Source organism: Neopelma chrysocephalum, unplaced genomic scaffold (assembly GCF_003984885.1).
Source record: "Neopelma chrysocephalum unplaced genomic scaffold, ASM398488v2 Primary Assembly neopelma1_70, whole genome shotgun sequence".
NCBI lineage: Eukaryota > Metazoa > Chordata > Aves > Passeriformes > Pipridae > Neopelma > Neopelma chrysocephalum.
Genome location: NW_020897730.1, coordinates 7,203,304 through 7,221,899, shown reverse-complemented (window position 1 = coordinate 7,221,899; position 18,596 = coordinate 7,203,304). Strand labels below are relative to the sequence as shown.

The 18,596-nt window shown below is 42.3% G+C and overlaps 1 protein-coding gene across 6 annotated transcripts in view; it reads right to left on the bottom strand.

Annotated features, from left to right (window-relative positions):
• Positions 1–18,596, bottom strand: part of SPSB4 (splA/ryanodine receptor domain and SOCS box containing 4) — a 159,460-nt gene that overhangs the window by 78,161 nt on the left and 62,703 nt on the right. For 3 of the 6 annotated variants that reach the window (XM_027686192.1, XM_027686193.1, XM_027686191.1), the window contains exon 2: positions 12,314–12,458. The exons of 1 other annotated variant lie outside the window; for it this stretch is intronic. The gene's annotated coding sequence lies outside the window, so the exon portion shown is untranslated. Of the gene's footprint in view, positions 1–4,910; positions 4,998–12,313; positions 12,459–17,585; positions 17,605–18,596 lie in introns of those variants that run through there. 2 more of the 6 variants (XM_027686194.1, XM_027686196.1) reach the window with 2 other exon arrangements.

Below are 18,596 nucleotides of genomic sequence, written 5' to 3'. Positions count from 1 at the left end.
AGAAGTTCACTCAGCAGCTCCCCATCCCAGCAAGAGAAGGTTTCAGGAGATGAACTACTGCAGTCCAGATCATGGTTAGGTCCCAAAACATGGACCTGTTTCTGCAGGAAGGAAATCCTCACTCTTCTGACAAGACAGTGAAAATATGACCAAATCTTTCTTCTCTCTCAAAATCTCTTTGCAAAATCTTCTTTAGGAGTTGTTACCACAGAAAGGCACAAGAGCTGACAAGTGCACACCAGACTTTGGCAAAAGGACAGAATGAGAAAGGCAGTATAAGAACAAGGTTTTGGAAGTGTGTCTTTAAATGAAGAGAGCAAACTCAACTAAGGAGTCTGCTGTGTGGCTCTGAAAGAATTAGCTTGCAATGAGCTCCAATATGGATCTCATACATTGCTGAGCTTTGTGCTGCACACCAAAGCTTACTTGTCGCTTCAGCCTCTGACAAATCCTCGAAGATAAAGTTGCTAAGTCACCCACACTCTGCAGTGCAACACAATAAAACCTGTCATCTGACACCAGCCATGAGCAGGATTACCCCATGATGTTCAATCCAAAGATACGCAAAATAAGCATAGAGAAGCAAAAAATTGTAGAGAATACTGTTCAGCATTGGTTTAAGCTCAAATGGCTTCAGTACGAACAGATTTAGGTCACAGAACACCTGTGTTTTAGCCCAGGCACCTCACCTCACCTCTTCTTCCTTAAAGAAGGAAACAATGTGTCCTTCATTGCTATGGCCAAACCACAGCAAATCATTTTAAATTTCTGCATTTCAATTGCTACAGAAATTAGGTGCTGCACCACATTGGCCTCTGAGGCAAAAGTGACATCCACTTAAAAAAGACACCCCCCAAAAAATATAAGTTTACACACATGTACATTTCAATAGGCTAGTACCTGACACTACTCCATTTTTAGTGGAAAAGGAGCCAAAGGAAGGGAAGCAGTGAGCTCTACCCAGTACTCCTGATGGGCAGGCACCCTCTAACAGAAGAGAGGTAGACAAAATAGAGCCATCAAGTTTTAATCAATTATTGACAGTCAAATTGCAACTGCAGTTCTAAACCCAAAGTCGTGGTACCCTGTGAGCACTGCTCTCTCTTAACCAGCACAGCTCCCAAAACATAAGCCACATTTTCTTGTTCTCCTCTCTGATGCATTTTTCCACACTGCCACCAAGGCTACTGGGGCACACTGTTCTCTTTAAGCTTTGCTTTCAAATTAAATCTCTTCAGGGCAAGGATTTTTCCTTGATAGGTTGTGAATGCTACCGATTATACTGTCAGTTTTCCAAACACAAAAAAAAATTCCCCCCCCCAACCTAATTTTATCACCATCCGATCTAAAGGACTGTGGGCTGTGGAGCTGTACCAGCAGCTGAGGCAAAGGACAGGCATTTCCTGACATCATTCCAGACCACCTGAAAATGGGATTCAGACAGTACCCACCATTTCAAATACTTTAACCCTTGAGAGAGCACAGGTCAAGCACGCTGCACTGCTGTCTTCAAGCAACACTAGCTTGGACACTGTAACAAAATAACAAACAACTGTTGTTCTTTGAGAAACTTATCAGTTAACTCTGTATTCAGCCCTTTTGGAGGAGCGCTCCCTCGTGTATTTGCAGTCTAGCACCAGTATTAATGATGCACATGCACCTTTTCAAAGCAAGTAAGCAAAATGCTCCAAACAACCAACCCCCACAAACAACCTGAGCATAAGTCAACTGAAGTTAAAGAAGTCTGAAGACATGAATTGCTCTTCCAGGAAGCACGTGATGCATTAACATCTTATCCTACAGCACAAATGTACGTCAGCTAACAGAGTTACATGTTACAAAGACAGCTTAAAGTCAGGCCTGAAGGCTGTGTGTGCTGCAGGGAGTGACGCAGATTCACTACCATGTACACAACCCCATGAAAAATAAGTGTGGGCGAGGTAGCTATCTGGTCTGGCAAGTTTCAACCCACAGCACACGTTTATTTTCAAACAGTAAGTCCAACAACACTAACTTCTAGAATTATTAGCAAATATTTAGCTACACATAGCAACTTTACATAGAGTTTCAACTTCCAAAACTAGTTAGCTGTTCAGTGGGCAGGTTTAAGCAATGCCTTCATCACAGGAAATGGATCTATACTGGCTTAATAAATAGTTTAAATTGCCAGGACAACATGTATCTCCACTAGCCTTCAGTTGCACACTCATTGACAGAGCTCAGGGAGACTACACCAAGTTCACTGTGTCCATCTAAACAGAGTTTTGCCAGCATGGAGCCCTTCATCACTGGAGCCACAAGTCCAGGTTTGCTTCCTGGATGGCATCAGGAAGGCAGGCACCAGTCTCCACTCCTCTCTGCCATCAGTCTCATTTTGGTCTTCAGGATTTATCGAGTCCAGCAATATTTACATCCATCCTCCATCCTGGGAAATCTGCTAAGAAGAAGACACATCTAGGTTTCCTTTACACCAATATTCTATTAAGAAGAGTGCATTTATCCTCCCTAACTGATGGTGGAAATAGAAGTGAGTATCAAGGACACTCTGCATTACTATTATTCAACCTGAGATTTACCAGCCTGGGATTTACCACTTTGAGGGCCTCAAATTTGCGCTGAAGTGATGTTGCCCCAGCACAAAAAGAATCGAGTAGAGGGTGTCAGTGCATCAGCAGTGAGCAGCCAAGCAGGCTAAACAGAGCAGGCAGCTAAAACACAGCATGGCTTACAGACCTTGAATCTGGTAAAGGAATCCCTCTTTCTACCCCCTACTTCTTGGACATGCAGAATTATGGGGATGGGACAGTTGAGTATCTAGCATGATGTTGCTCTTCAGTTTAGCCAAGTATTTTTAACAATTAACATCTCAGAAAACCATGCAATGCCTTCTTTCTCAATTGCTCTCATCGTGTTTCAAATGTGTAGGCAAAACAGCTCCTCAAAGGAAAACTCTCCAGCTGTCTCAATTAAAAGAAGTCAACTCAAAGTAACCATCAGATGGAGTCCTGTAATATGCCATCAAGTGCCACTATGAAAATTATCTTCCTTCCCCCCTAGAAGAGGTCAGTGTCCTATACACAGAAGAGGAGCAAACAGTGATTGTGAAGGAAAATGAGACAAGAATAGCTTCCTTGAATTTTTCTTGGTACATGGAAAATCCATTACAGGAGTTTACACAGCAACAATGAAGCCTGACAAGTTAATGAGCTGCTGCTTGTGGAGTCACCGGAGAGATGGCCCATCGTTCAGGAATTGCTGTGCTGCACAAATAGGAGTCATAAAGATGACTGCAATTTGGTCAAACCAAAAAATCCGAAGTTCTGGTTGTTTCAAGAAACAAGATATCTCATTATTAATTCTCGTGCAGGTTTTCATGCTTCTATTAAAAAAAAAAAAAGTCTCACAACTCTGAAAAGTTCTTGGCAAAAAGGTGGCACTGCTTTGTTATTCCCGAGCCCCAAAGCCTGTTGAGCAGGAAGCCCGGTGTTTCAAATCTGGCTGCAGAGACATTTGCAAAGACAAACACACTGGCAGGATGGTACGGGTGTGAACACAGGGCTCTCCGAGCCTACCAGCACCAGTATGTACTTCCAGAGCAACACCCACATGAGGGCCTCAGCAAGGCACAGAACTGTGAAGTTTTATCATCCTTGTGATGCAGAGAAGTACCGGGCCTCCCTTCAGCCCTGGCAGGGACACTGAGGCACAGGACGGTCATCCAAGGACATCCAGAGTCAGGAGCAAGACACTGAGGCAAGGAAACCAGACTTATATGACTAAGGCCAGTTATAAAACTTCCGCTTGTTGTTAAGAGAACATACGGTACCTGGCATTTCTCTGTCAGCAGCACCAAATAATCTCACAGCAATTTGATATTCACGTCCCTGACGGGCTCCTTTAGTTACAGAAACAACATTAAAAATGTAGCATCCTTCGAGATACCCTGCACAAGTCAGGCCACTTTCAGCCATAAGCATCAAGAGTAACTCTATGAGGCTATTTTTTCTCCTGATAAGCTCTTTTGCAACATGGAGATACCTTATCAGGGATTGCTTCTGTCACCGGAAGGCAAACAGAGGACTATGAAAATAGCAGGTATGACTTAAACACCGAGGGGCTGTAGTCTACATCAAACCAGTGGCTGAAGTGGTAGCTGGCCATCTCTCTATATAGGACATTTCCCACCCTGTAGCAGTCTACAGTCTAAGTCCTGGGCACAAAGAAATAAATATGACCTGCTGCCAGCACGGACGCTGCCACATCAACGCCGAAGCCTCTCCAGGAATGAATGAGGCTGCGAGGGCAGCGTTCAGCTCCCCTGCCCTTGGTGGTTCTGCAGGAACAGCTTCCTACCAGAGACAGCAAACCCCACTGCCTGGCTCCGAGTTCTCACAACTAACGTGAGCGCAAATTCAGTCAATACCTCCCTTTGTTGAAACACAAGTCTCGCATACAAATTCAGGCTTGTCTTGACAAAGGTTTAGCTTGCCTCTTACTCGTACGGAGAGGACAATTTAGTATTTCAGATCCGTCTAAGTTGAACTGAGGTCTGGTTTTTACTGCCTGAAAAAGCACCAAGTAACCACTGTAAAACATTAGCTTGTGGCAATCGTTAGGCAAGAGGTTTTGCTTTCGCCAGCGCGAAGTTAGATTAATTCAGCTCATAAGAAACGTAAATCTCTAGTCATCCAACATCTAGAAAGAATTCTAATATGTAGCTCAGGAAACTAACTTCCACTGTAAACCATTTCGTTATAAACCAGAAAACGGTGCACAAGTGTATTTCTCTACACACCAGCTTGAAAACCAGCAATGTTTTTAAAAAAACAAACCACAAACGCGTCTCCGCACACGGTCCAACAAAACGCAGAATTCCCACGAACTGAAGAATTCACCCACCGCAAACTTACCATAAACCCCCGGCACAGCACCGCCGCCGATCCGCTACGCCGGCAGAAAAGGGAATCCCGGGGAAAAGAGACGCGGATCCCAAGTAAACAAACTCGGGAGCCCCCCGTCTCCCCGCCCGCCGGAGCGCGTGTGCCCCGCGCCCGGGAGAAGCTGATCCAGCCGCCGCCTTCCCGCGGGCGCCGGGACGAGCCGCTGCCCCGGGAAGGGAGGCGGGAGGAGCCGGGAGGCGCCGCGGCCCGGACCGCGCCCGGGGGGCTGCGGGGCTCGGCTGGGCTGCGCTCGGCTCGGCCGGGCCGCCCGGGAGCCCCGCCCGGAGCCCGGGGGCGGCGGCCTGCGGCGGCTACCGGGCTTTGTGCGCGCTGCCTCCCCCTGGGCCGCCCGCCGCCGCCACATGCGAGAGCCGGCGCAGCTGGGCAGCGCGGCGAGCGCCGAGCCCCCTCGCGAAAGCCGATCCCGCTGATCTCATCACCGCGGGTTACTAATCCAATGACCGGGGAATTAACAGCAGATGGCGACGCCCCTTCGCCCCCGCCCCAGCCCGGTCCGGCCCGGCCCTCGCGGACGCGGCGCGGCGGCAGCTCCGGCACCCGCCGAGCGCAGCCCGACAGCGCCCGCCCGCTCCCGCAGCGCGGCCGGGACGGGCGCCCCCGACAGCCCCCGACTGCCCCCGCCGCTGCTCACGCGTGAAAGTCGCCCTCGGGCACCGGCAAACTTTCTTAGCAGCGCCTCATCGCCTACTGTCCGCACCATCCCTGCCCGCACCATCGCCGCCCGCACCATCGCCGGGGAGGACCGAGCAGCGGCTTCGCACCTCCAGGAAGGCACAGCAGCAGCTTCCAGCGTGCCGCTCTGACGGGGAAGCGACGGGCAAATGAAAAGCCCGAAGTCCTTCTAGCGAGTCCCTGCTGGCGTCTCATGGTCTGCGAGGGAGAGCCGAGCGGGAGCCGGGCAGGGCTGGCACACGGACTTAGTGCCGCGCATCGGGCACTGACATGAGAACTAAGCACATACGTTCTTGAGGGCTTGCAGGGGGAGAGGAGAGGTTTGCATTACTGGTCTTTCTAAGCCACGTACGTGCAGGCGAAACTCTAATTACACTTTTCGATGCCTAAACCATCCCCACACTTCTAGATGAGCTTCAAGTCATAAGGCTACAGGCAAGGCAAGTCCTGTCAAACCGGTGCAGGTTACAAAACAGTCAAAAAGTGAATGCTTCCATCACTGCTCATTAATATCAGTAAATAACAACCTAAAAATCAGTGTTTTCTAACCCTAATAAGCTCTGGCCCTAAACCAACCTCCCTCTCTCCCTCCGGGAACACCAGCCTAGGTTCATACAGATGTTGTGTTTTCCCTCTCACACATACAGCACTTGGGTCCATGCTCAAGGCAAGAAATGTCAGATGCCGCTACTCGTCACATTATGAAATTCCTACCCCAAACACTAGATTATCCGCTCTTAAAGACCTTAGACCAGTCCATAAAGGTGACATAAAATAACTGTCTCTTCCAGGACAAGACAATAAAAACTTACAAAGGTGAAGAACTTAAAATAGTAAGTACTTTTCCTCAAATTCTGTTCTACCTATGCATTATGCTTCTGGGCATGGAGAGGGGAAAGTTTTCCTCCCCTGCACTTTCATGGTGATACCTATTTCTACATTATTTTTATTTCTTTTACTAAAGTCTGCAGACAGGCTTTTAGCAAAGAACTGAGCCAGACAAGAGAAATACCCATGCTTAGACCATAAAAAAATAGAGAGGAAATTCTGCAAATTCTTTGAGAGTCTTCAGTCAAGAAATCCTCAGTACGAGCTGCAGTAAAACCGGCTGTGTGTTTCACACATGCTGTGTAGGCACAAAGTGTCAGATAATGGCAGCACCCCTTCTGTGGAGACCTGGAGGTGCCTCCGGGGGTCAGACACTCCTGAACCCTTATAATATATTTTAGAAGAGAGCGCTAAACTCCAGTTCCTCTCCAGGCCCTGCATACACAGCCATTCCCACAGCGTTTGGGAGGTACAGTAGGTAGAAAACAAAGGATGAATGGGAGTTTTCTATATGCTCAACAGTTCTTTAAGCCTAGAAAAGGCTTTCTACTGCTTCCCATTCCCTCAGGCAGTCTTTGTCTGGTTTATATATACACATACATGGAAGTCTTGACATGAGTAGTCGTCTGTGCTCTTACTAGCAGACAAGTTACTGAATTTAAATCCTCCTCTTGCATGTGAGCAGCAGCTAATATCTGTTTCATGGCACTCCCTGGGGAGAGGAGCCCTAGAATGAGCAATGTCTGAACAGAGTCAGTGGGCCAAGTCTGTGCCTTGGAGGATGTTTTGCTTTCTTTTCCTCGGTTTTTAACAGCCTTATTTCTCTTACACACTTTCCCAAAACAGCAGTGTCTCCTAACACTTCTTTTGGCAGCAAGCAGTGTGTTTCCCAGTGTAAGATGGGATGTGGTCCTTCGTGCCTGTGCCAAGCTTGATGCAAAATGCAAACTTGGAAAGACTTTCTACATGATTTGTAATATTAATTCTACAAAAGAAGATTAAAGAAATCACATTAGAAGTCAACCTTTGTATCTTTTCAGCCAGCTTTAGGCACATAGGTCTGAAAAGTGCACAAAGCAGAGATCAATCAGGGAGCACAGAGTTTTGGGAACACACTTCATGTGCAAATGTGAAAACACTTGAGGGTGTAGAAAGTGTCATTTTGATTAATGAGGGCTACAACATGTTATTTGTATATAGATGAGAACGTAAAAGAATAGGAAACAATCACATTTTAAAATATTAACACAATTTTAAAACAGACTTTGAGCATGGTAGAGATACAGCCAGTTCTTTTGAGCTGATCTCACACAAGACCTGGGGAGGGGAGGAAGAGGTGCATGTTTGTGTAACATTATGAACCTTTCAGGATAAACTCTGTAACACAAAACCAACAAAATGAACCATTTGGTAGTTTCTGGAACTGCACATCACAGGTGGCAGAACCCAGGCTGTATCATAAGCATTGTGCATTACTCAGATCCTCTAAAGTCTTCCACTGGTTTGAAATTACCTCACAAAATAAAAATCACAGTCCAAAAGGAAATCCTAAGAATAATACACATTGTACTTGACTGGGAAACACCACGGTTAGGTGGTGAGGGGCAGGTGAGAAATCTTCTGCTTCTGTAATCACCTTGGAATTGCTGGGCAGACAGTTGAGAGTAAAAGCTGTTCACTGCTGCCCATGAAACAGTAAGTGCAGTTGAGAAAAAAAGATGAGAGAAAAGAAAGTTGATTTAGATCAACTAAATCTTTTTGTCCAAGCTCCAGGTAAAGGTAGAGGGGAGAGCTGAGCAAGGCCACAAAGAAAAGATTATCAGCTGAATGGACAGCATGGACAAAGCCCACCTTCAAGTCTGTAAAACAGCACAAATATACAACGGAGATTTGTATATTGTAAAGAACTATGCTCCATTGTATCATATTTTCCATTTATCGTGCCTAAGGGACCCGTATTATTTCTAACAGCCCTCTTAGGTACAGCAATACTAAAGTCATCATGCCTACAGAGGAGCCAACATTGAGAATTATGATGAAAATATTTGTTTTAGATATTTGTATATTTTACAGAGTTTGGATATTTTAAATATCCACAGGAGAAGATGTGACCTTAGCTGTAGTTGTTCAAAGTCCACAAAATTCCCACTCAAGATGTTTAAACCTTAAGAGTATTCCAGTCCTAAATCTCTGCTTCCATGAATGCTGGACATTTGTATGAAAGTATCCAGAGAAACACAGAAGCACATGCCTTGCTCAGGCCATTCAAAACACTGTCTGGACAGAACTTCTCTACAGGGGTCTTTTCATTCTTACCCGGCCATACACCAGAAGCCATGAATTTGGACTTTACCACTCCTCGGAGCCTCCCAAAACCATTAACCAGGAACCTAGAGTACGTGCATCTCCTAATGAACTGACAAATTGCTACTGAGACTGAGATGTGCTTCCCTACGCCATTGGGCAGAGGTTAGAATTTACCTTCTTGGAGTTCATCCCCCTAAAACCACAATGACAAAACCCCACAGAGATTAGGAAGTCAGCACTTGCATAAATGTTTCATTAGTTCAAAGATTCTAAACAGAGGTTAAAGATCCTGCATACCCCATTTGAGAAATAAGGATGACATTCAGAAATACTTAAGAATGCAAAAGCAGCCTATTTTAAAATGTCAAAAGTCCACCTATCCAAAACCAGAGCTATTCACAGCCTCAGATGTATTTCCGAAGCTTAGTATGTACTTCATGTCCTATAACACAGTCAAGCCTCTTCCCCAAACACATCAGATAAGGGGGAAAAAAGTCAGACTACACAAACACAATGCTCTCAGGTAAGAGGAAAGCAGCTCAAGTTCCCTTTCCTTTTCCTTAGTGTTATCTTCACCAAAGCTCGTGGTCTCAAGGACTATCTAAAGTAGTCATTCCTTCATGCAAAATTTAATGAGACATAGACAACTATAAGTTTCCACCAACAGAGAAACAAGACAGTCCAAGGTTTTTAGGGAAGAGTTTTTTCTTAAACACTGTAATGACTCTTTGGCCTGTGCCAGCAGTAAACAAGGAAGGGACATCTCAGAAGATGCAACATAATCAATTCACAAACAATGGCAAAAGTTATTACTGTACTAAAAACAATCCAAACCTCATTCTACTTACTTATTTAGGGTTCTGCACAACATAAAGGACAAATTCCAGTGGTTAAATTGCAACACAGAAACCTCTGTCTGAGACTGATCTCTGAGGAGGCAGTTCCTGTTTGGGAAGCCCAGAGAGTCTGTACCTCTGCTGGCTGCTGCAGTCCAGGACATACAGGAGTTTTCTCAGAACTTGCTTCAAAACTACATTAGAGCCTTTAAGTCATTGCAATGCCACAAACCCCATCAGAACCTGACTGGTGGCTGGTTGACATCATGAGAGTCTGTGGTCTCCACTTTGAACTCCAGTAATGATTGTAATCATCTTTAGCACTGGCTTTAATTTTCAAGTGGTATTACTACCCTGCACTGCCTGGAGTATGTTGCAACTATAGGAAGGTAAATTTTAAACACAAATTTTCCAGTTGAAAGAGATGGATATAGAGTCTGGGATGATGGCTGTCACAGGAACACCTCAAACCATGTCAGTGCACAAGACTGCTGATGCTGTCCATAATGTGTTTGTTTTGCAAAAGGACAGTGACACAATGAGTTTGGGGTGCAAGTGGATCCTCACTAACTCACTTCGATGCATCGATAACATCTCAGCTTGGTTTAGACTAAATCATGACTGACCCAACCCCCCAGATCATTTGGTCAGCTCAGCTGCAACACATGTGAAGGAAATTCAGATTAGATGTTATTGGTGCTTCTGCTAATATTGGTACTTGTTCATTGGGACTGTGAGAGAACAGGTCTTTGTGGCCTCCCATGGGAAAAGGTTTGACTCTATAGTTAGCAAGAGGTGACTGCATTCTCCTATCTTTTTCTTTTAATGCAAACACATCCCAAAATAATTACTTATGGAAAGCCAAGAGGTGCATACTTCAGACCACAGGCAATTTGAGTGTGGAAAAACATTGCACATTTGCTGTTCTTTCAAATCCTGTCATGAGCTAACATGAGTGGGTCTGTCACCCAGACTTTCCCACTATGTATTTCTGGAAATGTAAAAAATAATAATGTATTTCTCATACATAGCACCCAGAAATTTTTTAACTGAAAAAGACTGCTTTTATTTCGAAACTGCTTTCCTAAAATGCTTAGTGGGTAACTTCCATAAGATTCCAAAATGTAGCTATCAGGCAAATGAAGAGGTTGGTCCAAAAAAGATCGTTCTCTTTGAAAAGCCAGAATTTATCCCACATTCTGCTTTACTTCTGGAAGAGAAATTCTGCATTTTCCAAATGTTTTGGAAGCTGTATCAAAGACAGATTTATTCACATCCTCTCAATAAAAATACATTACTGCTGTTACTCAGCCCATTCCAAACATTCACTTTTGTTTTATCCTTTATTTTATAGGTTTTCTTTTATATATATATATATATATATATATATGTATAAAATATTAAGGGAATGTTAGATACACCTAAGAGTTTTACTACTTCATAATCTTACCTTCTATGTTAAAAAGCCTGGTGAAAATTACTACTTCTAAAAAGGTTAAAAGCCTGTTTAGATGTTAGAAAAACATGTCTTAACAACATGCTTCAGAGAGCTAAAAAAATTTTACATTGACACATTTTTTCATCATGTTAAAACCCAACCAAACAAAAGAAATAACCAAACAAAAAACCCCACAACTTTGTTTTCCAACCCTGGAATACTTACTCAAAGATAACATTTAAGTCTGACTAATATCAATGTGGACTCTTTTTTTGTTCAGACTGACTACCAACATCTGAAAATTCAGGAAACTCCGTCTGAAACTCTCAGGATGAATCACAATTTTCTGTTCCCTGGTTTGAAGGGCAGAGGAGAGGGAAGAGAGCCTCAAAGGTTTTCAGTTATTGCCATTGGAAATTTCTGGGAATATTCTAGCAACTGCAAAGTCTTCTGGAAAGCATTTTGTTTCAGTAAAATTAAATTGCTAAGAATTCTGGGTATCAAATATGGCCCATGTGAATTCAGAACACACAAAACCAAGTCTGTATTAGTTGCTTAGCTGCAATAATCTAGAAAACAGGATTTAAGAAATATTCTACTAATTCTATGATACTTCACCTTCTGCAGTGCTTATTTCCTCAGCAAACCCAATAAGTAGTTTTAATTTATTCAGCTTTACCCCACACCCCCCTTCAAGATTTACAACGATACATATCTCCAGCAATTTTCCCCAGGAGATCTTTTGTTTCTTCAACTTGAAAACATCCATTCACATCAAAAGCAAAGTCAGTACAGTTTATTATCCATTAGACAATTTGAATATGATTCTTCTGCTAAAGGCTGTGACTGCAGGCAGCCATCTGGGGTCTGAGCACACAAAAGGCTGTTCGGAAGGGTGTGCGCTCAAAAGCACCATGGGGACAGGGAAGTGTGTGCCTCACAAAGACACCCGATTGTCTTTGGTTTGCTGAGGGCTTTTTTTTTTTTTTTGAGGGTGCCATAAGCATCTATTCAGAAAATTAAGCATGAGGGAGGCAGCGCTCAGATGGCAGACGTCAGCTCCAGCAAGGACAGATGGTGAACAAAGGTGAAAAGCACACAAAGCGCGTGGGCCAGGAGAGCAATTCCACTCCTCCCTCAAAACCTCTTACAGCCCTTGTGACATCCTATGCTGTGAAGTGAAAGTGTGGCCCTACAGGGCCACTTTCCAGCAACTTACAGTATCTGCAGGCTCTCTGTTAATATCCTCTGTTGAGCATTGCCTGCCCTACCTGGGATGATGCACAGGGCTCACAAGAGAGATACCATCTCTGTGGAGGAAAACAACATGGACTGCAGCCCAGATACTGGTCTGGCTTATTGTTTGTCAAGGGGAACGAATCCCACTGGCTCTCTTTTGGAAGAGAAACTCAAGGTCTGATGTGACAAAGAAAACAATCTCATTATTTAACTCACTCAAAATATACCATTATTCACTTATATTTCATTCTGTTACAATTGATTTTAAAATAGGGTTCATAAAGTAAAAAGCAGCCCTCCAATAGAGCTTTTTCTTATGGTGATTTATATGCAGTTTATGCAATGTCAGATATACTACAGCATATATCCTACTGCTAACTAAACTCTGAAAGACTAAGGGTACTTCTAGCCCAAATTGTACTTCTCTAAAATAAAAAAAAAATGTTTTACATCATATTTATACAACAAGGATATAGTGACTCAACAGGCAACAAAGCCCAGATATTTAAATTAAGAGCAGAAATGCCAGCAGGAAAACTGAAAAATCAAGGAGATCATAGGTCAATACAAACAAGCATATCAGTCTTCTGATATGGCACAATTCTTGCTGAAATTGTAAAATACTTCAACTACTGCAGTTGTTGCTGTCTATGAGAAAAGAGTAAGTACTTTTTTCTTTTGTAATATTCTCTCTCTTAAAAAAATATAATGAAATAAAAAAATGGAGAGGCACTTGCATAAGTGGGTGCACAAAACAACCTCCTAATTTAAAAAAAAATTACTGTGGTCTGTCTTTCTTCCTATTCTGAGAGAAAGAGAGGAATATTTAAAAGTCTTGAAAGACTTTTCTTGTTTTGTGGAACGTTGCCCAGGCATGGACATGTTCAGCATCTTTGGGAAGGTTGTCAGTTGTTCACTTTAGACTCTGAAAATTGATCCAAGAACAAATAGTGGCTCTTTGTGGATTAGCCCATCTGTCTGCCAGATGGGGGGAAAGGTGGTATTGCAGTAACAGCTGCTCCAACAAGTTGTGCTGGTTTTGGCTGGGATAGAGTTAATTTTCTTCATAGTAGCTGATATGGGGCTATAATTTGGATTTGTGCTGGAAACAGTGTTGAGAATGCAGAGATTTTTTGTTACTGCTGAGTAGTAATTACACAGAGTCAGGACTTGTGCTCCCACCAGCGAGTGGGCTGGGGGTGCACAAGGATTGGGAGGGGACACAGCCAGGACAGTGACCCCAAAAAAAGCTGGGGGGGAAGAAGGAAGGGGGGAACATTCACAGTGATGGTGGTGTTGTCCCAAGGAGCCCTGCTGTCCTGGGGATGGCTGAACATTTGCCTGCCCATGGGAAGTGGTGAATGAATTCCTTGTTGTGCTTTGCTTGCATGTGTGGCTTTTGCTTTACTTGTTAAACTGTATTTATCTCAGCCCACAAATTTTGTCACTTTTACTCTTCTGATTTACCTCCTTCTGACTGGGGGTGGAGTGAGCAAGAGGCTGCATGGGGCTCATTCCCCAGCTGGGGTTAAGCCATGACACAAGGACAGCAGGTCATGGAAGAATAAGGATGAGGAGAAAGTGAGGAGAGCTGTTATTCAGGAAGCATGTAAATTTTGAATGAGATCAAGATGAGCAAATTTAGAAATGTGTCACTACCATATCAGCACAGAGAAGACACAAGGAAACTTTAAAGATGTGAAAAAGAAATGAAATAAAACTACGCTAACTTATTTAGGGAAAGAAGGAAAAACTATTCGGGACTAATATAGAGTCACCTTTGTTATGTGCAATTTTGATGTAAAGGCCCCTAAACCTTGAGAACCAGGATTTCTTTTGTATCTCTATCACAGCAGAGCTCCAAACCTCAACAATGAAAATTAAGTGCGTGTGCAGTCAGAGATCTGCTTTGTTTTTTCACCTTTGGAGTTACATGTTAAGTCATCAATCAAATGGTCCTGTTCATATGGATGTAGCTAAGACCAGGCAGAATTTTCATTATATCAACCCACTTTTCTTAGGAGTTAACGCTACTGTCTGTTTTGTTTCTAAAGTGAGTCTGCTTCCCAAATTTTAATCCTCATTTAGCTTGAGACAAACACTGATTTGCTATTAAAACATCCTACAAGCAAGTTAACAGCTTGAGTTTCCTTGAATTCATAGAGAGGAGAGGACATTTAATGGAAACTGTAGAGAGTGAGTGGAAAAATTAACATTTTTCTGTACTGGAAGTTAAATAAGGACTTTGTAAACTCTAATTTTCTTCCTCCCTCCAGTTACTTGGATCAACACATAGCCTGCAACACAGTATTCCTGCTTACAAGCTATTGAGTTCTAATTAATTTCTTCCTTGATGCCATGATCCAAAGATTTTAACAGCAGAACCACTTGTTGGGAAGGAGTGCTGTCACATACCTCACTTGGTGACACCAGGAAGAGCAGCCAGTACATGAAACTGGATAGACCAAGAGCTCTTTTCCTTTGAAAGATCAACAGGTTTCTATCTAAAATAGTAGTTGCATGGTATTAAGATTTTACAGTGCTGAACTGCATGCATTTCAACTGTTTCCACTTCTCTAGAAAATGCTACTTTTCTTCTATGAGGGAAGAAAGCAAAGCAAAGCTTGAGGACAGTCACAGGAGGTGATGGTGGAGGGTGTGGAGGGAAATTTCACTGTTAGTTTTAGAACTCCAGCATTCCCTGTTAAAACCTGACACTATAGAGGTAGAGTACTCAATCCTTCCCTCCAGAAATCATTTAGGAACACAAACCTCTCTTCCCTAAAACGTTTTTCCGTGGGATGCTGAAGGGAACCATGACTGTGGAGCGTCAGCACTATCTGGGGCATCACCCACAGGAGTCTGCCAGTGGAGCAGGGAGGAGAACAGGCCGCTCAGGAAGCTCTGTAATTGCATGGTAGGTGAATTGTAAGTCAGCAGCTCTATCATTAAGCTGTAATAATATTACTGCCATGCAGAAAGCTCGACTCAGAGATGGAGTTAAATTGTATGTTGTCAAACTGTGTTCACATTGGAAAATAAATGAACTCTAGTTCAAATGAAACTTCCCTTAATCATACCTCAGCATTACCACATGGTTAATTAGAGGCTTTTTTTAATTAAAAAAAAAAGTTATTTAATAGACAAGATAGCAGGCTTTCAGAAGTTATATATATGCACCTAGTTATTTATTATATAGCTGATCTCCCATCCATATAAATTGCTGCTGCAGTTGCCACACACTTGAAAAAGCTTTTAACTGAAGCTCTTTAGATCAACACAAAGAACTCAACTTTGACAAGATCCTTTACAATTTCCTTAGGTTTAAAAAAAAAAAAGGTCACACACACAGAGGATGCCTAAAGCTTTTTTCCTCTTTTTTTTTGTAATACATCACACTCTTAAAAATGTATTCAAAAATCTAAAAGATGAAAGGAGGAGGATGCTACAGAAAAACTAAAAACAACAAAAAGCACGTTCAGTAAAGAGGCACTCGCCAAAGCACATTTATTTAAAGTGACCTCTGTGAGCACGACTGTGTATTGTTCAGCTGGAGAGCTTGGAACTGTCTCTCACGTCAGCAAACTCCCGAGGCAGTGACTCATGTCTTCCCAAGAGTGTGTGTCTGGCTTTGGGTTTTTGCAGGGGGCGTTGTATTTTCTTTGCTTTTGGCTTTTAAGAAGCAGGTGTTGGTTTTATTATTTAAATAATTGCTTGTTTGCTTTTGAAACATTTGAAACCTTGCTATTGAGACATGGGTACGTGTGAATGTGTTTCTCTCTGAACTGCTAGATAGTTACACTCGAATGTGAACGGAATAAGGAACTCTTGAACATTCTCTTTTTTTGTTTGTTTTTTTTTTTCTGAAAGTGGATCCAGATAGTTGAAAAAATTAAATACAATTCAACCAGCATTTGTAAATGTAGTTCAACTATATATATTTACAGATTTTCACTGCAGAAAAAGGTTTGTTTGCTAAACAAAAAAGTGTTGGTGTTTCACCTGAAAACAAAACAAACAAACCCACAAACTAAACAAAAAACTCCCACAAACACATAAACATCCTAAGAACCAAAAACAACACCCTCAAAAATTCCAGGTAAGGAAAAGCCCAATTCAAATCTACAGATTTTTACCATAAAAATTACAAAAAATTTTTGATTCCTCGGTGCAAGATGGTATCTTTATGAATTTCTAAAATTAATATGTTAAACATATCTATTAAAAGTTAACTAAATTAAACATCTGATTAATTGTGTAACATTGAGACCATGAGGCATGTAGCTTGAAAAGTTGATGGGAAAAAAAATAAAAAACATTAATTGTACCACCCTTTGTAACCAATTTGAGCCACAAGAAATGGAAAAGTAGCCAAAACATAAATAAAAAACATCTTAACCATCCCTTAGCCAAATAAGGCATCAACTTCCTTTTCACTACAACATAGCAAAATGCAGGCTCTAGAAAATCACATTATGGAAGCAGATAGATTGATTGATAACATTAATTCATGCTGCTGACAACTGAACTTATAAATTGATGTAGTGTTGCTTTGAGAATATGGAAATTAGAAAAAAAGAAGGAAATCAATATTTGGTACAGGTACCTGAAATATGTTAAGAAGCTGCTTACAATTCAAATGTATTTTTAGGGCCCCTTAAGCCATTTCTAATTAAATGGTGGACTTTTTAAACCACATAAAACTGCAGATAACTCCATTTAGTACTATCTTGCCATAAAGGAATAGCTCAGGAAAGATGTTGGAAACAAACAAGCTGATATGGAAATCTATTATTGTTCATTTCTTTAAAAACACGGGGATTAATACCTATTAATTGCATTAGCAAATCAGCACTAAAACAATGACAGGATTAACTAATCTTCAAGACAATGTACCAAAGTCTTAATTGATGTAAAACTCCAGTGGAATTGCAGTTGGGAAATACTGAGGAGCAGCAGATGCACACTCGTGCATCTCAGGCTGGGATCTCCCTGTCTCCCCGCTCCCTGTGCCAGCACCACTGCAGTGCTGGCTCCAACCAGGAACCTCCCCAAGGTCAGCAAGGGACGAGACAGAGACAGAAACCTGCAGGAAGTCTAAGGAACATGTGCAGTCTCCCACCCCACAATCTATGAATCTAAGGAAAAGCAATTTAGCTAAGGCTGAGTGTTGCTCCTCAACACTTTTAAGGACAAACCCCTTTTTACAGACTAGTTCCAAGGGCAACAGACAACAAAGACATTTCCAGAAGCGTGTTCTCATTACTGCTGTGCTTCAAGCAAGCCAGGAAAGTCACTGCTGACCTTGAGCCAACAGAGGAGAGTAGTCCTGTGAAGTCTTGTAAGGGAAAAATACTCCTTAACAAAACAACCCGGACCCGGAGGAAGCTCTCCACGTTTCCTTCGCAGTCTGTCCCTCCAGGCCTCTCCTGCAAAAGTAAAGTTCTCTCTAAATAAGGAAGTTGTCCTGAAATTGGTTAAATGCACAATTAGATTCTCTCTTAGAAGAAAGTAATTCTCAATGTATGAGTTACCTACAACTCTTTGAGCACCTCACTAGGTAGATTTTCTTACAGCAGAGCAAAAAGGATCAATTTAGTAAAACTATTCAGTGTTCTAGTGAACCTAATCCAAAATAAATTAGGGTTAGTAAGATGGAGGAAAACCTTAGATTAGAATCTGTTATTTTAAGTTTTATTTCTTATTTTTAGAAAATTAGATTAACATGTATGGTTCTGTGATAGATGTGCGAAAATGCATCTAGTTTAAATGTTCTACTGATACGCAATTCAAGCTTTTTGTGTCAAATTTTTATGTTTTGGTGAAAGGTTACGAAACTACTACAAAGTGTCAGGACAGGTATTTTTAAAACTATTTCCTTAGTTACTCCTAGGCTGTTTTGTAAGTAGACTCGCTTTGAAATGAGTGGCAGATTTGCCGTGGATATGAGGAACATTTGTTTGCCCAAGTATTGTTTCATTATGTAGTGAAAATTCTGCTGTGCAGAAAATAGAAGTTAATCACAACTCACTTCACATGGGGACACCGACAGCCATTGAATAGACAAAATCTACATTAAAGCACATCACGGAGATTACAATCTTGTTTGGAGCAACCTTTCCACACCAGATTGTTGTGATTCAGAGGTGTTAACAAGTAGGTTTATAAAATGAGATCATCAAAAGCTCTGAAAGGCTGAGGAAGCCTAACAGCAGAGGTGTGGTTGAGAGTCCAGAGCCCACAATACTTGAGTGTGTTCAAAACTAGGACAGTCAGTTTTCCTGTCCTTTCACTGAGCACTTGCCCATGGAAGGC